The sequence below is a fragment of the Zingiber officinale genome, chromosome 3A, assembly GCF_018446385.1.
Source record: "Zingiber officinale cultivar Zhangliang chromosome 3A, Zo_v1.1, whole genome shotgun sequence".
In the NCBI taxonomy this organism is placed as follows: Eukaryota; Viridiplantae; Streptophyta; class Magnoliopsida; order Zingiberales; family Zingiberaceae; genus Zingiber; species Zingiber officinale.
The window spans coordinates 124,240,529-124,263,745 of record NC_055990.1 but is presented as its reverse complement, the minus strand read 5'-3'; positions in this window follow the sequence as shown (position 1 = coordinate 124,263,745).

Below are 23,217 nucleotides of genomic sequence, written 5' to 3'. Positions count from 1 at the left end.
CGAGACGAGTATCTCGGAGTCAGATTGTACCATTTCGATTGGAGGCGGGTACTTTTGACTTATTGTCTTTGATATGTATAGTAATGAAATTAACAAGTTGCATTAATTATGTTCCTCATTTGTTTCGGTTAATCACTACCCGATTACCTGTTACCTGCTTGATTGATTGTTTGTTTTGCATTTCGTGTGGTTATGTACCTGATTACACATGCTCATAGGGGTAGTGATATAACCATGTTTCACCATGTTCAGGACCTAGGTTTGATACCTTATTTGATCAGTGTGCTTTGATATGATTTGTTCACTATGGTGCACATCATTATATGTCCATAGATTGGTTTAGTATATTACCATGTTTAGTGACATGCACCATTCGCATGATTGCATGCTGTGTGATAGATTGCTCCATTATTGTCTAGCACATTGCCAATTTCATTACTGTTCGGTGCTCCGTTGTGACGCTCATGGGTAGCGTGATGCAGCGTGGTAGCACGTCAGTTTGCTCTTCCGGTGCTCCGTTGGTCCGCTCAAGGGTAGTGTGACGCAGCGTGTAGCACGTTAGAGATCCCTCCCCGTCATAGTGTACCGGGAGATGAGAGCATTGCGCTCCCCCATTTATGATTTGGGGTAGGAGTATGTGTGTACTTCTACAGCATCCCGTCCACTCGGTCACTCATCAGGAGTAGTGATGCAGAGTGCACGGTCGTCACAGCCCTACCCACTCGGTCCCACTTTTGGTTGTGAGTTGGCTGACTGGCGTCAGGGGTGACCATGACATGGGCATCATATGCATGATGCATTTATTGCTTGTGTTTGTGTTTGCTGTATTTATATGCTGCATATTGTTTGGATACCTATGTTTGACATGCATACAGGTCCTCTATACCTTTCAGACTGTTTGTCCTTATACTCAGGTCCTGGTTAGTACAGTTTCTCTCCTGTTTACTTCAGTTTGCATTTACCTTTATTTTTATCAGGAGACTGTACGCATGATTAGTGTTAGGTGTTATTTCCTTACTTTGCATATCAGTTGTACCTGCTGAGTGTTGGACTCACCCCACCTCCATTGTTGTTATTTTTCCAGGTTGATGCTGTCAAGAGAGAGTTCCAGTCGCTAGTCCCTTGCTGACCACGAAGGCTTAGTAATCTTTTGGTTTTCTTCTTTATTAGTCTATGTTCAGACTTATTCTGTTTTTTGATATTATGGATTTTTGATACTATGGATCTGGTGTGAATTTTATGTGTCGATGGATTTTATTTCGATATGTTTTACTACACGCCTGCCTGGACGGCAGAAGAGGTGAGTAAATCGGAATTGAGCTTTACGAGTGTAGTGGAGTAGGGTTGATTTCAAGTCATAATATTATTCTTCCGTTTACTTGTTATATAAACTGCGTGGAATGTTTGTGTTGTATTTTATTTACTGTTATTATTCTAGCCGCATGTGGCTGAGGTATGTGGATATGTAGAAAGTTTCAGATTGTCCGCCGTACAGGGGAGATGCTGCCGAAATTTCTTCGGATAGGGACTCCTCCGGGGCGTGACAAAACAAAATTCTGCATACTATACAAACAAAATTCTGCTGGTTAAAGGATTAATGACAACAGGGTTGTTCTTGCCCGTGGAATCATAAAAAGGAATGGGCTGTTCTAAGCTCCAAATGCCTATTTCTATCTCATATGTAGCATAAATAAATTTGAAACCTGCTGGAATTTAAAACCCATATAAGGCCTATTTCATCTCAAATGCTTAGCACGAACAAAACTATACTCTGCTGAAACTAAAGATCCATGTAAACATGTTCACAACCTAAACTTTCAAAAAGCAACAGAAAATTTTAAAGCAAAACATGCTGCAACAGAAGTTCAAAGCAGAAGGAATTTCTTGAACTCCTCTTAAACACCTAAAGAATTTAATGAAACACCCGTTCTTATAGCAACAGATCTTAGGTTTTTCATATGGCAACAGAATTCTTCAAGCATGCTTCAAAAACAACCGAAACCACAATCCATTCCTCCTGTTCAATGCTACGGCAGGAAACCAAAAGAAACGTAATGCTCCACATACTTAACTTTTCATGTTTTTTTTAAACTCACGGCAGAAACTTCAATTAAACCACTGCTCCTTACAACAAGCTTTGGAAAAAACAAGAAACTAACATGAATTCGAAACTACTCCTACCGCAGGTGAGAAAGCACTTACCTTGCGTTCTTGGACTTACTACCGAGCAAAATGGCTTCTAGGGTTTCGGAGAACTCGAGATTTCATCCCCTTCTTTGTGCCTACGGACTCTCCTCGACAAGAGGACCGCGAGGAGGTGAAGAACTCTCGGATTGGACCCTTGGCCGGCCGCCGGAGACAAGCCCTAACTTCCCTTTATTTTCCGCCCGAGCTCTGCCGTCGCACACAGAAGAGGAGAAGGGATTAGGTCACGAGCAAACAACTCAAACTCTCCTCTTAATACCCAATTATTTCTGTTAACCATTACTACATAAATATATTTCCTACCTCTATTTGATCAGCACGACCCTGCTGGATTCTTGGTCATCATGCTTCGCTTAAGACTCGGGTTGGGTCGGAGGTCGCGAGTTCGAACCTCGGCTGAACCTCTTTATTTTTGAAACTTCTTTCTTTTGGTAAAAATAACAAACGAACTCCAAAAATTACATAAAAATACTCTAAAAATTCTTAAAAATCTCTAGAATATTTCTAAAGCATTTCTAAATATTTGTAACCACTATTAGAACTCGTAATGAGAAAATTTAGGTTGTTACAATTCCCCATACCTTATAAAAAGTTCATCTTCAAACTTAGAATAACTCTGGATATTTCTGTCTCATGCTGTCCTCACGCTCCCAAGTAACTTCCTCGTGCTTCTGATTCTGCCAGATGACCTTCACAAGTGGTACTTCTTTGTTCCTTAGCCTCTTAACTTCTCTTTCCACTATCTGTGTAGGTCTGCTCTCATAGCTAAGATCCTACTGGATCTACACTGATTGAGGTTGAATCACTTGGGTAGGGTCGTGGAGACACTTCTTTAGCATGGAGACATGAAATACATTATGTATTGCCAACATGTCCTGTGGTAAGTCCAGCTTGTAAGCTACTTTCCCAATCCTTTCTGTGATCAGGTAAGGTCCTACGTAGCGTGGACTTAACTTGCCCTTCTTGCCAAATCTCATCACTCCCTTCATCGGAGCAACTTTGAGAAAGACTGAATCCCCTACTTGGAATTCAAGTGGCCTACGGCGTGCATCAGCATAACTTTTCTGTCTACTCTGGGCAGTCTCAATTCTCTGTCTGATCTTCTGGATAGCCTGAGTGGTTTCATCTATTATCTCTGTCTGCCTGCCTAGTTCTGATTCCATCTCTTTCTTTCTCTAGCCTCCAACCAGCATATAGGTGATCTACACTTTCGGCCATACAATGCTTCATACGGTGTCATCTTGATGGTGGCCTGGTAGCTATTATTGTAGGCGAATTCAGCTAAATATAGATACTTGCACCAACTACCCTTAAAATCTAATGCACAAGCCCTGAGCATGTCTTCTAAAATCTGATTTACTCGTTCTGTCTGTCCATCAGTCTGGGGATGGAAGGCTGTGCTGAACTTGAGTTTGGTGCCTAGTGCATTCTGAACACACTCCCAAAAATGAGAGGTGAAGCGCCCATCCCTGTCAGAAATGATAGACTTCGGGACTCCATGAAGTCTGATCACTTCCTTAACATATAGTTGTGCCAACTGCTCTATAGAGTGAGACACCTTGATGTATAGAAAGTGGGCAGACTTGGTCAATTTGTCCACTATCACCCATATCGTATCATATCCATTAGTGGTTCTTAGAAGACCTGTTATAAAGTCCATGGATATTTCTTTCCACTTCCACTATGGTATTGGGAGAGGTTGTAGAACTCCTCCTAGTCTTTAGTGCTCTGCTTTGACCCTCTGACATGTCAGGCAGGTACTGACATATTTTGCAACATCCCTCTTGAGTCAAGACCCCCAGAATCTTTGCTTCAAATCTTGATACATCTTGGTGGAACCAGGATGCATGGAGTATGATGTACTATGAGCTTCTTCTAGAATCTTTTTTCTCAATTCCTCATCATTGGGGACACAAAGACGGCTCCCTTGATAAAGGATTCCACTGTCTGATACCCGAACTCTGAATTTTCTTCTTTTTGTATCCCTTGCTTGATCTTTGGATATCTGGATCTTCACTTTGCTTTTTCTGTATATCCTCAAGCAAGGTTGACTCTAAAGTCAATGCAGAGAGTTGCCCATAAACAATTTCGACTCCAAAATCTAACAGTTCCTTGTGCTGTGGTAGTGCTAATGATGACAAGTGCATCAGAGTTGCACTGGACTTTCGACTTAGTGCATCCGCCACTTTGTTAGCTTTACCTGGGTGGTAGAGGATTTCACAGTCATAATCTTTAACCAACTCTAGCCACCTGCGCTGTCTCATGTTTAAATCTTTTTGGGTAAAGAAATACTTCAAGCTCTGATGGTCAGTAAAGATTCTGCACTGGACTCCATACAAATAATATCGCCAGAGTTTTAGTGCAAAGACCACAGCTGCTAGCACAAGATCATGAGTGGGGTAATTCTTCTCATAGTCTTTGAGTTGTCTGGAAGCATAAGCTATAACCTTCCCTTCTTGCATGAGAACAGCTCCGAGGCCCATCTTGGAGGCATCACTGTATATATCAAAACTTTTGTCACTCTCTGGAACAGTTAGGATAGGAGCACTGGTCAATCTCTTCTTTAATGCTTGGAAACTTTGCTCGCATTTATCTGACCATTCAAACTTCTTGTTCTTCCTGGTTAAGGCCGTTAGTGGAGAGGCTATCCTAGAAAAGTCCTCCACAAATTTCCTGTAGTACCCTGCTAAACCAAGGAAGCTTCTGATCTCCCTGGCGTTCTTGGGTCTACTCCAGTTGTTGACCACTTCTATTTTGGATGGATCCACCTGGATACCTTCTTTAGAAATGATGTGACCTAGAAACGCCACCTGCTCTAACCAGAACTGACACTTTGAGAATTTAGCATAAAGCTGCTTTTGCTGAAGGGTCCGCAGTACTATTCTCAAGTGCGTGTCATGCTCCTCTGGGGTTCTTGAATAGATCAGAATGTCATCGATGAACATGATGACAAACTTGTCAAGGTATTTTCTGAACACTCTGTTCATTAAGTCCATGAAGACTGTAGGTGCATTAGTCACTCCAAAAGACATGACTACAAACTCGTAGTGTCGTTATCTGGTCCTAAAAGCTGTTCTGGGTATATCACTTTCTTTCACTTTCAACTGATGATACCCAGAGCGCAGATCTATCTTAGAGAACACTGTTGCCCCCTTTAACTGATCAAATAGATCATCTATTCTGGGAAGAGGGTATTTATTTTTAATTGTTACTTTGTTCAGCGCTCTATAATCTATGCACATCCGCATAGATCCATCTTTCTTCTTGACGAACAACACTGGAGCTCCCCATGGTGAGTGACTAGGATGGATGAAACCTTTGTCAAGTAGCTCCTGAAGTTGTTCTTGTAGCTCTTTCAGTTCTGCTGGAGACATTTGGTACGAAGCTTTTGAAATTGGACCGGTACCAGGAACCAACTCATTTTCAAACTCCACTTCTCTGTTGGGAGGTAGTCCAGGTAGCTCTTCTAGGAATACCTCTGGATACTCACAGGCTACCCGAACATCTTCCTGCTTGGGTCTTTCTTGTTCTTCTGTATTCACAATGTACGCAAGAAAACCAGTACACCCTTTAGCTAACATCTGGTGAGCTGTGAGGGAAGAGAGGAATTTCTGGGTCTTCCTCTTCGGTACTCCTGTAAACTCAAAGGATGGTTCACCTTCTGGGCTGAAAATTACTTTCCTTCTGTGGCAGTCCACCGAAGCACTGTACTTGCTGAGGAAATCCATACCCAGAATGACATCGAAATCTTGCATCGCAAGGACTACTAGATCAACATATAGCTCTCGATCTGAAATTCTGACTGGTACAACCCGAAGCCACTGGTTGAACTCCATGACTTCCCCAGAAGGTAGGGTTGTCAAGAACTTGGAGTTCATGCTCTCTGTTACGATCGTGGAGGCACTAGCAGCTTCCTCTTTAGTGAGGGAGAATACTCTGGCATTGGCTGGAACTGGTGGGGCTTCCAACCTTCCTTGACTGAGCTGTGGTCCATCCAGAGTTGCAGGCATGTAATGTAACTAAGGCTTGTACCCGTATTGTGCTGCCTATTGCTGAGGTGTTTTGAGCTTGTTAGGACATGCCTTAGCCAGATTCCCTTCTTGACCACATGAATAACATCCAGTCATACCCAAAAGATAGGCTCCTGGATGTGGTCTCCACATTTGGGGCAGGGAGGGAACTTGGCCTGCTTGTCTACTAGACCTCCCTTTTGGCTGCCTCCTGTATTCCATCGTTTCCTTTTGTTATCTTTGCCCTTCCAGTTCTGCTTACTTGCCTGGGGCTTCTGACTCCCTGCTGTCTTGTCGTCTATCTTGACTGGCTTGAGTTGTGTTTGTTGTGCCTTGATACTGTTCAGATAATGCTCAGCGACTAATGCCCTGCTAACCAGCTTTTCACGAGTCTGTGGCCGGTGAGTTCCACTACTCACTTTAAGTGCTATTTCTGGCTTTTCAAAGTAAAATATCTTAATTACTTCTTCTTTAAATGCCTTGACATTTTAACAAACACCTTGTGTGCCAAAATCCCTAAAGTCTTGACTTTGAGATCTACTTAACGCCTCGGCCTTTTTCTTTCTTTTCTTTATCTTTCTTATACTTTTCTTAAACTCAAAATACTGATAGGGTATTTTTCCATACGCATTTATAAGTGAAACTAACTAGGTAACACACAATCATGCATATAACACAAAAGAAATCTGCACATATAATATTTCTATGACGAGAAATCAACGGAAAACACCTCTTACTACAGGTGAGCAGTACTTCTAAACATTTCTCTATACTGCACATAAATAATAAAGGAAAAGCATAAAAGAAAGTGTAAATGCATTCTTACTTGAAGACGACAAGGCTGATGCTGATGTGTGTGTGATGCTGGAGAATGGGGACTGCTCTGATACCAACTTGTAACACCCCACCCTCCTCCCTACTAGTTTGTGAGGGTGGAGCGCTACTGGACTACTAACTTATCTTAACTAATGTTGCTCACATGCAATTATCTATGCTTAAAACTCTCAAAACTCAAAGCATACATCATGTAATAGTGGAAAACATAAATAACTCATCTAAACATACTGCTCAGGCTTATCTAATAGCAAAAGAAAAAAAACATATATTAATCTGATCATGCATGCAACAATAATACAACTCTATTAATGGAACTAATGTTCATAGCAATTAAAAGGAAGAGTTCTAAACATAAAATATCTAATGCAAATCTAACAACATGAAAGAATGGTTCCAATATTCTGAATACAATGTATTAATGAATTATTAAACTAAATCCTAAGGCTTCCGTAGTCCAAACATCGCACATCCATCCACACCTCCTTGTCGCCTTCCTTCGCTATAGCTTTTCCTTTCCTTTATCTGCAGTAAGAGGAAATGCAACTATAAGAAAAATTGCTTAGTAAGCGCTATCTAACTCACAAAACTCGAATACGCATGTGAATAAGAATAAATCTAAAACTGAATGCTTTAAAGGAAATACTACACATGCTCATCTGATAATAGAGGAATTAAACATACTGAAATGCTAAACATGTAAAGCTGCTCATGCTCATCTAACAATAGTATGAAAATCTAAACAACATGCTAGCATATCAGAAACTAAACTTGTTGAACTTTAAACTCATGTGAAGCTTATTTCACTTATTTAAAATCTTATACTTTTATACTTTAAAATAATAATCTTTTCTTGGGCCCAGACTTAGTACCAATGCGCGCTCCCTAATAGGAATTGAGGTAGCGAGCCACCAGTCCTACGAGGGTAAAGACCTTGGTCTTACCAGGGTCGAGACCTCGGAAACAGTCACCTGGATTTGTTTAACGACAACCTCGGAAGTCGGGTACTAGCCTTCTCAAGTAAAATACTTATACTTGTTAATACTTCTAATAGAAGAATGCTTCTTACAAAACTGAAATGTTTAAACAAATTCTAACATTAAAATGCTTAAACAAAAATATGCATACAAAGCTTTAACCAAAAATCTGCATACCATGCAATCAAAATTCTGCATACTAAGCAAACAAAATTCTGCATACTATACAAACAAAATTCTGCTGGTTAAAGGATTAATGACAACAGGGCTGTTCTTGCCCGTGGAAACACAAAAAGGAATGGGTTGTTCTAAGCTCCAAATGAGGTTGTTTCTATCTCATACGTAGCATAAATAAATTTGAAACCTGCTGGAATTTAAAACCCATATAAGGCTTATTTCATCTCAAATGCTTAGCACGAACAAAACTATACTCTGCTGAAACTAAAGATCCATGTAAACATGTTCACAACCTAAACTTTCATAAAGCAACAGAAAATTTTAAAGCAAAACATGCTGCAACAGAAATTCAAAGCAGAAGGAATTTCTTGAACTCCTCTTAAACACCTAAAGAATTTAATGAAACACCCGTTCTTATAGCAACAGATCTTAGGTTTTTCATATGGCAACAGAATTCTTCAAGCATGCTTCAAAAACAACCGAAACCACAATCCATTCCTCCTGTTCAGTGCTACAGCAGGAAACCAAAAGAAACGTAATGCTCCACATACTTAACTTTTCATGTTTTTTTTTAAACTCACGGCAGAAACTTCAATTAAACCACTGCTCCTTACAACAAGCTTCGGAAAAAACAAGAAACCAACATGAATTCAAAACTACTCCTACCGCAGGTGAGAAAGCACTTACCTTGCGTTCTTGGACTTACTACCGAGCAAAACAGCTTTTAGGGTTTCGGAGAACTCGAGATTTCAGCCCCTTCTTTGTGCCTACGGACTCTCCTAGATAAGAGGACCATGAGGAGGTGAAGAACTCTCAGATTGGACCCTTGGCCGGCCGCTGGAGATGAGCCCTAACTTCCCTTTGTTTTCCGCCCGAGCTCCGCCGTCGCACGCAGAAGAGGAGAAGGGATTAGGTCACGAGCAAACAACTCAAACTCTCCTCTTAATACCCAATTATTTCTGTTAACCATTACTACATAAATATATTTTCGACCTCTATTTGATCAGCACGACCCTGCTGGGTTCTTGGTCATCGCGATTCACTTAACACTCGGGTTGGGTCGGAGGTCGCGGGTTCGAACCTCGGCCGAACCTCTTTATTTTTGAAACTTCTTTCTTTTGGTAAAAATACCAAACGAACTCCAAAAATTACATAAAAATACTCTAAAAATTCTTAAAAATCTCTAGAATAATTCTAAAGCATTTCTAAATATTTTTAACCACTATTAGAACTTGTAATGAGAAAATTTGGATTGTTACATGACTTACCATAACCCAAAAGTTTATCAAAAAAATACCTATTTGTTGAGCCCAAAGATAAACCCGAACCTAACACAAAGTTAAACCAAACACTAAAAATTAAACTTAACTTCATCTTGCAAAAATTATAGGTTTCCCTAATTGAAAACATAGATCGGGTGAGATGACTAACGATTTCAAATCAAATCAAATCAAATCGAATCGAAGTAAATTAAATTAAATTAAAATTAAATCAAATCAAATTAAAATTAAATTAAACTAAATTAAAATTAAATTAAAATTAAAATTAAAATAAAACTAAAATTAAAATTAAAATTAATTTGAAATTAAAAATAAAATAAAAATAAAAATAAATTAAATTAAATTAAAATTAAATTTAAAATAAATTAGAAACAAATTAAATTAAATTTAAAATGAAATGAAATGAAATTAAATTAAACTAAATCAAATTAAATTTAATTTAAAACTAAACTAAAAATTCAATTTTAAATTATTTTTTTAAGAACAATCTTTTAACTTAAAAAAATTATTTTAAAGATTAATTTGACTTAAAACTTATTTTAAAATTATTTTAATTTAAAAAATATTATTTTAAAGATTAATTTATCTTAAAAATTATTTTAACTTTTAAAAAATTATTTTAACTTAAAATTATTTTAACTTAAAAAATTATTTTTTAAAAATTATATTATTAAAAAAAATTATTTTGACTTAAAATTATTTTAAAACTTATTTTAATTATTTTAAAAATTAATTTAACTTAAAAATTATTTTAACTTTTAAAAATTTATTTTAACTTAAAAAAATATTTTGACTTAAATTTTATTTTAAAAATTAATTTAAAAATGTTTTTTAATTTTTAAAAAATTATTTTATAGATTAATTTAAATTGAAATTATTTTATAAATTATTTTAAGTTTTGAAAAATTACTTTAACTTAAAAAAGTATTTTTTTATAAAAAATTATTTTATTTTAAAAAATATTTTGATTTAGAAATTATTTTAATTTAAAAATAACTATTTTAAAGATTAATTTAGCTTAAAAATTATTTTAAGTTTTAAAAAAATAATTTTAACTTAAAAAAGTATTTGAAAAATATATTTTATTTTAAAAAGTTATTTTGACTTAAAAATTATTTTAAAGATTATTTTAACCTTAAAAAAATTTATTTTAAAAATTATTTAAGTTAATTTTTTTTGTTCAACTTAAAAACTGCCTTAAAAATTATTTTAAACTAAATTAATCAAAACTAAAACTAAAATTTATGATTAAATTAACTAAAATTAAATTTAGATTTAAAATTTAATTAAATTAAACTTATTAAATTAAATTAAGTTAATTAGATTATGTTAAATTTAAATTTTAAAATAACTTAAAACTTAAATTAAAACTTAAATTTAATATTAAAACTTAAAATTAAACTTAAATTAAAAATTACAATTAAAACTAAAATAAAAAATAAGCCTATAAATAAATTTAATTTAAACTTAAAATTAACTTAAATTAATAATTAAAATTAACTAAAATAAATTAAATTAAATTAATTAAAAATCAACATAACTAATAATTAATATTTGCTAAAATAAATTTAAATTAAATTAACTAAAAATCAACTTAACTAAAAATTAAAATTAACTAAAAATCTACTTAACTAAAAATTAAAATTAATTAAAATTCAAATTAAATTAAAATAAACTAAATTAAATTAGATTTGACCTTACTTTAAAAGGTTAATTAAACCTTCACCTGAATTTAACTCTATCAATTTTAATTTTAATGTTAATCATAATCTTAACTTTACTGTAATTAAATCATAATTTATCTTAATTAAAGATTTACTTAAATTGAACCTTAAAATTACTTAACCTGGTTCAATAACTTTAAGAATTTAAACCTCGAATTAATACTAAGCTTAGAAATCCTACTTAAATTAAATCTAATAAAAGGATGAAGTAAAATAAATAAAAAAAATTATTTTATAACTAAGACTTTCATTAAATCAATTAACTCAATCATTTAATACAAAATTTAAGTTGTTTTAATCAGATAACTATTGAATTTAGCTACTTATTATTGAGTTTGTAACAAATCAATTCTTAACTTATTATGGATTAATTTAAATAACCTTATTTTAATCAAACTTATATAAGCAAGTATATAGAAATTCTTATGTAAATAATAAACTTTATAAATATAAGTGTTAATAAATCTCGTAAAATACTTAGGTAGAAAAATGTGTTAAGGCTTTGAAATTTAACATACCCAAACCTTAGTATTAACTTAATGGGAAAAGATAAATTAAGGGAGAGTAATAAATTCTGAAGGAATATCAAATTCAGGGGGAGGATTAACTCAAATTATTTTCATACTTAGTAAAACTATTTATAACAAAATTATTTTCTCTTCTTTGAAAATATTTCATACAATTATTTTTGAAAAGTGTTTTTCATTTCCTTGAAAATACTTTAGCAAAATTATTTTAAAATTACTTTAATTTTGCTAAATTATTTTTGAAAATTGCTTTGAAATTTGCTTTAGTTTTGTAAACTTATTTTTGAAAACTTTTTTGAAAATTGCTTTACTTTTGCAAACTCATTTTTGAAAAATGCTTTAATTTTGTAAACTTAATTTTGAAAATTATTTTAAAATTACTTTAAACTTACAAAAATAAGTTAACTTACAAAGTTAGTGGTTCTTTTTTCCTTAATATTTTGCAAAAATCACTTTTGAAAATATTTTTCAAAGTTAACTTAAAAACTAAGCTATGTTCACAATTATGAAAATTATTTTATATGTTTTCAAAATTCATTTTCAATTTTTACAAGCAAAACTTTTTCAAATTTTATATCATTTGAAAAGATAGTACATTTTGTAAATTTTGAAAATTATTATTATTTTTATTACAAAACTTTATTTGACTAATTTATTCTTGAAAGTTAACCTTCCCCAGTAATTCTAACAAATTTCTATTAAATTTTTTGTCTTTCCGATACTTAGCCACTTTTCTTAAACCTATTTATGCTATTTTTTTTTTATGAATGCCAAAGGGGGAGGGTTAGGTGGATTAAGTTAGGCGAAACATTAGGTAAAGCATCAAATATCAAAATAACACTAACTTAAACCATGTCCTATGTTTATTCATGCTTTTTGCATATTTTTACTAACTTAACCCAGGTTGTCATTGCATAAAAAAGGGAGAGATTGTTGATGCAGTTAGCACTAACGGTCTAACTTAGGTTTTGATAAATGACAAAATAAGTTAAGTTAGGTTTGTTGTGATCTAACACTTTGATTAAGTGTGCAGGAGAAGTCTAGTTAGGTCGACGGGCTGACCGAATATCTGGCACGAAGTCCAACTAGGTTGACGAGCTGACCTGATAGTTGGCACGAAGTTTAGACAGGTTAACGGGCTGACCGAATATCTGACACGAAGTCTAACTAGGTCGAGGAGCTGACCTGATAGTTGGCACGAAGTTCAGACAGGTCGACGGGCTGACTTGATGTCTGGCAGATAAGTTAGGGTAAATCACTGGAGGGGAGTGACTTGGTGAGGACGCGTTCCCAGGTAGGAAACTTAGGCGTCGATCCAACTTAGATTCATTTCGGAAGTCTAAGTTGAGATCGTGACTAGATTCTAATCTTGAGGAGACAAAATCTAATTACTCTAACTACTCTTGACTGTGATTGAACTAATACTTTGTTTTATAGGGTAGTATAACTTTTATTTTACCTTGGACTAATATTTTCTTGCAGGAAAAAGGAGTTTTCTGGAAAATGGTGGTCTGAGCACCTGGAGTTGGTCCGGGTACCTGGGAGGCAAAAGTTATCCCGTTGCAAATATGGAGTACGCTGATTGGTTGGACCTACGCCATGGTATAGGCGCCCGAAAGGGATCCGAGCGCCCAGAGCACTTCTATAAAAGAAGGCCTCCTCCAGAGCTGAGAACATAACTTATTCCTACGACTGCTCCATTGCACACTGCTCCTGTGACACTGCGAGGCTACTCCGACAACCTACATTCGAGCTTATTATTTTTCTGTTGTCGATATTTCATTCCTGTACTTAACTTTGTAATCAAATTTTGAACTGCTAGTAAATTGCCCAATGAAAGTACTCAGCGAGTGCGGGTCTTGGAGTAGGAGTCGATGAAGGCACCAAACTAAGTAAAACTGGTTCGTGTTAGCATTGTGTTTTGTCTTTCCTTTCCGTTGCTTACTTTATTTCGATAACGAATTTTCGATCGCTATTCACCCCCCTCTAGCGACTTCTACGATCCAACACCTACTCCTTGCAACTTGTATCTGTTCACCTATCCCAAAAAATCAGAACCTGGAACCTTCCTTTTCCAATCTTGCCTAAAGACAATTTTCTTTAGGGACATGTCCTCTTCCATTAAAAGCTGGAAATCTCATTTCTTTTTTATGAAAATGCCCGAATTTGCCTCTTGGTCCACCGCTTGGCTATCTTCCATTCCTCCTCTCCCAGATCCCACTTGACTTAAACAGATCCCATCTTCGTTTATTATCTCCTTAAACTGGAAAACCAACAATTCAAGATTAATCAATGGATACAAGATGACTTTTTGTATCTTTTTTGCTTGAGTCTTGTTCAAAAGAAGCTACCCCATTCTTTTGGTAAGTTCGACTAATTTAATTTTTATGTTATAACTAATTGAAATGTTTTCTATTTTGTACAGTGAATGTCATTTTAAAAGCTCTGGTTACTAAAAAGATTACCCTTCCTAAGGAGGAGCTTTACGCTAAGGAACATGAACTATTGGCCGAGTGGGGCTTACCCCTAGTTACTAGTTCTAGTCAAGCGGTCGAAACTGGTGTTGCTACAACCTCATAAGAGCTTGCTCCCGCTTCACCACCTCCATTGGAGGATGCTCCCCCGAAATCAGTGTAACGCCTGAAAATTCTCAAAACTATATTAGAAATATTCTATAATTATTCTGGAATTTTTAGATATTTTTCCGGAATTTTTAGAGTAGCGGAAGTAGCAAAAATAAATAGAAAACGAAAATGGCCTAAGCGGGGATTAAACCCGAGACCTATGGCTTAGGGATAATGCTAGTAACCAGTTGAACCCAGCATGGCCATGCTGAAAGAGAAGGGGAACATTTATATTTAAGTTTAAGTTGGGTCGAAATACCCACTTAATATAAATAGGAAATTAGAAGAGGAGTTATTGGATTTTTATTCGTGACTTCTCCTTTTCTCACCCTAGCCACGCCACAACCCTCCTCCTCTTCTCCTTGTCTCGGCGCCAACCACCAGCCACCTAGAATTCCGCCCCTAGGGCCATAGGAGGACCTTCCGGCGACGATTTCGGCACGAGAACGTTCCCCTCCGCGAGAAGAACACGTAGGCGCGAGAGGATCGTCTCCACCGGAGTTCTAGCGAATAGAATTGTAAGGAAATTAGCGTACGAGGTAAGAAACCCCTCACCTGCAGTATAAGTAGCTTCCTTGTGATTTTCTATGCATTAGTTTACTTATATGCAGATTTTTCGACACATAGGGTGTATTTAACCCTCCTCGCAGGTTTAGGGATTTAGTGAGTACCTTTAGATGGGCCGGACACGTCTTTACCCCTTCAGTTGGAGGTCTTAGATGTTGTCGGGTGCCTAAAGGTAGTCTCCCTAAAAGAGGGGAGAGTTTAAGCACACTAGATGTTCGATTAAATGATTAGCTCAATAAAATGCAACTTAGGCATTTTTAATAGCTCAGTAAATGCAATAGAAGCATTTAAAATAGCTTAGTTAGCCTTACTACAGCTTTAATGGGACTACGGTCCAATGGGTGGGCTCCCACAGTCGCCTCTAGGTTCAGACAACCTAGCACTAGGTTCAGATAACCTAGTAATAGCAAGATAAGTAAATTCAGCTATATCAGTATTTTATTTTCAGTGGCACTGTACAGGATCAGATATCCATTGGGTTGGACTCCCACAGTCGTCCCTAGGTTCAGACAACCTAGTAACCCTACTAAATTCGGGACTTGCAAACCCGAGTCTAGTTAGGGATGCGCGCACAGCACGTACAGTTGCCGGGCCCAAACAGCAGCATGATTACTATTTTCACTTATTATGATAATAGCTTTCAAATTCGCAACCTAGTTATGTGAATATAGTTTTAGCTCAGTTTTAGCTTCAGTTTCAGTTTAGTTCTCCTAGTCGATACCATGAGATTGCTCCATGCTTAGATTTTATTACGCATGTCATGTTTCAGTGTTTATGCCATGTAACTCCAGTATGCCATGCTTTAACAAATTCAGTGCATGTTTTCAAATAGCATTCTTTAAAAACATGTTTGCATCGTTGCATGTTTTAGTGAGGTAGATGGTTTCTTACTAAGCTTAAAGCTTATAGATACTATTTTTCCTTATACTGCAGATAAGGGTAAAGGAAAGATGGACTAGCAGAGGAAGCTGGAGGTCAATGCAGTGATTGTGTGTGTGGCAGGAACCTGGAATGATGATCCTTAGGGAGTTTAGCAAATTAAGAATTTAGTTCCTTGTATTGAGATACTTTTATGCATTTCTAGTGGTTTAAATGCTATGATTTAATAAGCTTTGCACTATATCATGTTAGAATGCTAGTTAATAGATATTAGAACGTTTTCCATGCATTCTATAACTGTTGTGTGAGATTTTGGCATGAACAAGTGCTGAAATCAGAGTTTAGCTGCAAAATCAGAAACTTCAATCGATCGGTGGATCGATTGGTGGTTTCCAATCGATCAGCTGATCGATTGGGCAATCTGTTTCGCGAACAGTAGGCTTCTGGATCGATCAGTCGATCGATCCATCCAATTCTGTCTTGAACAGAGAGCTCTGGGATCGATCAATGGATCGATTGACCAGCCTGGATCGATCAGCCGATCGATCCAAATTATTGCCCCGAGCACAGTAGCGTGCTGGATCGATCACTGGATCGATCCAACCCATGCTCCGCGTGCAGTAGCCGGCTGGATCGATCACTGGATCGATCCGACATTCCAATCGAACAATGGATCGATCGGGAGGTTTGTTAACAGCTGGAAAACACTTATTTCAGTTCCTTGACCATAGGGGATGTAGTATATGTTAGGTATACTTTAGATTACACCCCCTTAGTACATGTAGAACCAAGAAATGTTAACAGCTTAGCAAAATTTTAATTAGTCCAGCTTCCGCATCTAGTTCTAGAGATGGTCAGGGAATAGTTTAGCACAGCATAATGTGACGATCGGCCTTACAGCTTAGTTAGTAGAAGGCGGGTCGTTACAAAGTGGTATCAAAGCAGTGTTCCATACTTCCTACACACACATCAGCATTGAACCTGCAGCTTCCAAGTAATAAACGTCTCTCACTTTATTATGTTCTTTCTTTCATGTTTATAGATACTGTAGCATGTTGATTGATGATAGTACCTAACATGTTAGTGATTGTAGTTACATAAACATGACTGTATTAGTTATGTATGTCCTCTATGTCTTTAGAAATGGCACGAGGACGCCCAGCTAGAAGGGCACCAGCCACTGAGCCCCAGCATGAGGCAGGCAGTTCAGTGCTTCCCCCATACAACAGCAGCTAGCTGAACAGCAACAGGAAATAGCCACCTTAAAGGCTAGTCAGCAGAACACTCCCACTGTCACCCCGGAGCCTAACTTAGCGACACCAGTGGTTTTAGAGGTTCCACCAGTCCAGCCTACGGCACCAGTAGCCCCAGCAGCAGGGACACAGAGAGAAGCCTATTTGATCCAGTGGCAGAGAGTCAAGCCAGAGAACTTCTCAGGCACCAGTGAACCATGGGATGCACAAGCCTAGTTCAAAACACTGGAGAGTACGATGGAGCTTCTGGACTGGCCAGAACATGAGAAGGTGAAGCGCGCCTCCTTCTGTCTGACAGGAGATGCACACATGTGGTGGGAGAGAATCAGAGCGAAGCGCCCAGTAAATCAGATGACATGGGCAGACTTCGAGAAAGAATTCTTTGAGGAGTTCTTTCACACGCGGGTCACAAACCGCCATTACGACGAGTTCACCGAGTTTCGCCAGGGCAACCTCTCAGTGGAGGAAGCCGTGAAGAAATTCAACAGATTGGCTCGTCTATGCCCTGAGTTAGTCAGCACAAAAAGGGAACGAATCCGGTTGATGCTCAAGATGTTGAGGTCGGAAATAGCAATGAACGTGGCTGGTGGCGTTCATAGGCCACAAACCACAGAAGAGTTAGTGAGCAGTGCTCTAATCACTGAGCATTACCAGAATAGCATCAAGCAGCAGAAGCAAGTCCTCTCAGAAGCTAAAGGTCAAGGAGGCTCAGGCACTCAGAAACAGCAGGGTCACAACTCTCATGGCTCTAACTGGAAAGGGAACTCCAGCAACAAGCGCAAACCAGGGAGTTACCCAAAAGGAGGGCCAGCCAGCAAGCAGCCCAGTCATCCAAAGTGTGCTACTTGTGGGAAATTCCACCCTGGAGTTTGTCGTAAGGGCACACGAGGATGCTTCGAATGCGGACAGGAAGGGCATGTGGCCAAGCAGTGTCCAAACAAGACCAGTCTTCCTCAGCCACAGCCGATTCAGTATGGAGGCCAGCCAGCTCAGTTACATCAGATGCAGGCTGCTTTAGATGGTCCACATATCAGCCAGGGCAGATTAGAAGCTCCTCCAGCTATGACCAATGCGAGGATTTACTCACTCACTAGAGAGGATGTAGCAAATGCCTCGACAGTTGTTACATGTCAGATTAGTATTTTTCAGCAAATAGCAATTGTCTTATTCGATACTGGGGCAATCCATTCTTATATAGCCAGGGCATTCGCAAACAAGTTAGCAGTACCTCCAGAGGTACTTAGTAGCCAGTTTCTGACGACATTACCTTCGGGAGAAATTATGGCATCTACGCACTGGCTCAGAGCAGTATCAGTTACTATAGTAGACATAGAGCTCTTTTGCGATCTGATAGTGCTGGATATGACTGACTACGATGTCATCTTTAGAATGGACTTCCTGATCAGATACGGTGCTTCCATAGAGTGCCGTAAACAGAAAGTCGTATTCCAACCCGAAGCAGAAGCACAGTTTGAATACATCGGGGAACCAAGGAGAAAGGCCAAGAAGTTTCTCTCAGCTATGAAGGCACAGAGATTAATGGATTCAGGATGTACGGGATTTTTAGCACATGTAGTTAGTACCAGTCAGGACAAGGACCAACAGCTAGCAGAGGTCCGAGTCGTATGTGACTACCCAGCAGTCTTCCCTGAGGAGTTACTAGGTCTAGCACCAGACAGGGAGATTGAATTTGAGATAGAGCTCATTCCCGGTACAAATCCTATCTCCAAAGCACCTTACCGCATGGCTCCAGTAGAACTGAAGGAACTTCATGAGCAACTACAGGAGCTGCTTGACAAAGGCTTCATACGCCCTAGTCACTCACCATGGGGAGCGCCTGTATTGTTCGTGAAGAAGAAGGACGGAAGCATGCGTCTGTGCATAGATTACAGAGCACTGAACCAAGTCACCATCAAGAACAGGTATCCTCTTCCCAGAATTGATGACCTGTTCGATCAGCTAAAGGGAGCAGCAGTGTTCTCTAAGATAGACCTCCGATCAGGTTATCATCATGTGAAAGTTAAAGAAGGGGATATACCCAAGACAACATTCAGGACTAGATACGGACACTACGAGTTCGTAGTCATGCCCTTCGGTGTGACAAATGCTCCAGCTACTTTCATGGATCTTATGAACAGGGTATTCAGGGAATATTTAGATAAGTTCGTTATCGTGTTCATCGATGACATTCTTATCTATTCTAGAACTCAGGAAGAACATGCAGAGCACCTGAGAATAGTATTGCAGACCCTTCAGCAGAATCAGTTGTACGCCAAGTTCACAAAATGTGAATTTTGGCTAGATCAGGTGTCCTTCCTGGGTCACATCATCTCAAAGGATGGTATCATGGTAGACCCTAGTAAAATAGAAGCTGTGAGTAACTGGAAAAGAGCCAAGAACGCCAGTGAGATCAGAAGCTTTTTGGGACTAGCAGGTTATTACAGAAAATTCGTAGAGGACTTATCCAGGATAGCCTCCCCACTGACAGCTCTCACCAGAAAGAACAGAAAGTTTCAGTGGACCGAGGACTGTGAGAACAGTTTCAGCGAGCTGAAAAAGAGATTGACCAGTGCACCTATTCTAGCTCTACCAGAGAACACAGATAGCTTCGACATTTATAGTGATGCCTCTAAGTTGGGACTAGGAGCAGTGCTGATGCAAAACGGCAAGGTGATCGCCTACGCCTCCAGATAACTCAAGGATTATGAGAGGAATTACCCCACTCATGACCTTGAGCTTGCAGCAGTGGTGTTCGCTCTCAAGATTTGGAGACATTACTTGTATGGAGCTCAGTGTAGGGTGTATACAGATCATCAGAGTCTGAAGTACTTCTTCACTCAGAAGGATCTGAATATGCGACAGCGCAGATGGCTAGAGCTGGTCAAAGACTACGATATAGACATCCTCTACCACCCAGGAAAAGAAAATAGGGTAGCAGATGCCCTCAGCAGGAAGTCCAGCGCTACCCTGTTATCTCTAGCAGCTATGTCACCGCCCCTACAGAAGGAGATCTCAGATTTCGATCTCGAACTCATAGTCGAACAGCTCTCTACTATGACACTAGCATCCACCCTACTTGGTGACATCCAGACAGCTCAGGAGCAGGATCCTGAAATTCAGAAAATCAAGCAAGAATTAGCAGAATCAGAAAGTGGAGAATTCAGAGTGTCCGCTAGCGGGGTGTTGTACTTTGGCGACAGATTATGTGTTCCAGATCAGGAGGAACTTAGAAGGAGGATTTTAGATGAGGCTCACAAGACTCCCTATGCGATGCATCCTGGCTCCACCAAAATGTATCAGGACTTGAAGAAACATTTTTGGTGGCATGGGATGAAGAGAGACGTCGCTCGATATGTCAGCACCTGCCTAACCTGTCAGAGGGTTAAGGCAGAACATCAGAGACCAGGAGGAGTTTTGCAGCCTATCCAGATTCCAGAATGGAAGTAGGAGGATATCTCCATGGACTTCATAGTGGGATTACCCAGAACCATGAATGGTTTTGATACCATCTGGGTAATAGTCGACAGATTGACTAAATCAGCCCACTTCTTAGCTATCAGGATATCCTACCCCATGGAACAGCTAGCTCAGTTGTATCTCAAGGAGATCGTTAGATTACATAGAGTCTCACGAACCATTATTTCAGACAGGGACAGTAGGTTCACATCACACTTCTAGGAGTGTGTACAGTCAGCTTTGGGCACGAAGTTAAAGTTCAGCACAGCTTTCCATCCTCAGACAGATGGATAGACAGAGCGAGTAAATCAGGTACTCGAAGATATGCTCCGAGCATGTGCCCTAGACTTCAAAGGAAGTTGGTGCAAATATCTGAGCTTAGCAGAGTTTGCATACAACAATAGCTATTAGGCCACTATCGGTATGGCACCTTACGAGGCTCTCTACGGGCGGAGGTGTAGATCTCCAATCTGCTGGTATGAGAGTGGTGAGCAGAAAGAACTAGAGCTTCAGACAGATCTAGTGGCAGATACCACAGCAGCTAAGCCGCCAGAAAAGCTATGCTGATATACGGCGCAGACCTTTAGAGTTTTCAGTTGGGGATTCAGTGTTCCTCAGAGTAGCTCCCATGAAGGGAGTAATGCGTTTTGGGAAGAAGGGCAAGCTAAGTCCCAGATATGTGGGACCATACCTTATCAGCAGAAGAGTGGGCAAAGTAGCATATGAGCTAGAGCTACCCCAGGAAATGTCAGCTGTCCACAATGTATTTCATGTTTCTATGCTGAAGAAGCATATCCCAGATGCCACCCAGGTGATTGAGCCCCAGTTGGTACAGATCCGCGAAGACCTCAGCTATGATAGTCGGCCTATTCAGATAATAGACCGAACGGTTAAGAAATTACGGAACAAGGAGGTACCATTAGTCAAAGTTATTTGGCAAAATCACACAGCAGAAGAGGCAACTTGGGAGACAGAGGCCAGCATGAGACAGAAGTGCCCAGAGTTATTCTAAGTTTGAGGATGAACTTTTTATAAGGTATGGGGGATTGTAACACCCAAAAATTCTCAAAACTATATTAGAAATATTCTATAATTATTCTGGAATTTTTAGATATTTTTCCGGAATTTTTAGAGTAGCGGAAGTAGCAAAAATAAATAGAAAACAAAAACGGCCTAAGCGGGGATTGAACCCGAGACCTATGGCTTAGGGATAATGCTAGTAACCAGTTGAACCCAGCAGGGCCGTGCTGAAAGAGAAGGGGAACATTTATATTTAAGTTTAAGTTGGGTCGAAATACCCACTTAATATAAATAGGAAATTAGAAGAGGAGTTATTGTATTTTTATTCGTGACTTCTCCTTTTCTCACCCTAGCCACGCCGCAACCCTCCTCCTCATCTCCTTGTCTCGGCGCCAACCACCAGCCACCTAGGGTTCCACCCCTAGGGCCATAGGAGGACCTTCCGGCGATGATTTCGGCACGAGAACGTTCCCCTCCGCGAGAAGAACACGTAGGCGCGAGAGGATCGTCGAGAAGATCGTCTCCACCGGAGTTCTAGCGAATAGAATTGTAAGGAAATTAGCGTATGAGGTAAGAAACCCCTCACCTGCAGTATAAGTAGCTTCCGTGTGATTTTCTATGCATTAGTTTAGTTATATGCAGATTTTTCGACACATAGGGTGTATTTAACCCTCCTCGCAGGTTTAGGGATTTAGTGAGTACCTTTAGATGGGCTGGACACGTCTTTTCCCCTTCAGTTGGAGGTCTTAGATGTTGTCGGGTGCCTAGAGGTAGTCTCCCTAAAAGAGGGGAGAGTTTAAGCACACTAGATGTTCGATTAAATGATTAGCTCAGTAAAATGCAACTTAGGCATTTTTAATAGCTCAGTAAATGCAATAGAGGCATTTAAAATAGCTTAGTTAGCCTTACTACAGCTTTAATGGGATTACGGTCCAATGAGTGGGCTCCCACAGTCGCCTCTAGGTTCAGACAACCTAGCACTAGGTTCAAATAACCTAGTAATAGCAAGATAAGTAAATTCAGCTATATCAGTATTTTATTTTCAGTGGCACTGTACAGGATCATATATCCATTGGGTTGGACTCCCACAGCCGTCCCTAGGTTCAGACAACCTAGTAACCCTACTAAATTCGGGACTAGTAAACCCGAGTCTAGTTAGGGATGCGCGCACAGCACGTACAGTTGCCGGGCCCAAACAGCAGCATGATTACTATTTTCACTTATTATGATAATAGCTTTCAAATTCGCAACCTAGTTATGTGAATATAGTTTTAGCTCAGTTTTAGCTTCAGTTTCAGTTTAGTTCTGCTAGTCAATACCATGAGATAGCTCCAGCTTAGATTTTATTACGCATGTCATGTTTCAGTGTTTATGCCATGTAACTCCAGTATGCCATGCTTTAACAAATTCAGTGCATGTTTTCAAATAGCATTCTTTAAAAACATGTTTGCATCGTTGCATGTTTTAGTGAGGTAGATGGTTTCTTACTAAGCTTAAAGCTTACAGATACTATTTTTCCTTATACTGCAGATAAGGGTAAAGGAAAGATGGACTAGCAGAGGAAGCTGGAGGTCAATGCAGTGATGGTGTGTGTGGCAGGAACCTGGAATGAAGATCCTTAGGGAGTTTAGCAAATTAAGAATTTAGTTCCTTGTCTTGAGATACTTTTATGCATTTCTAGTGG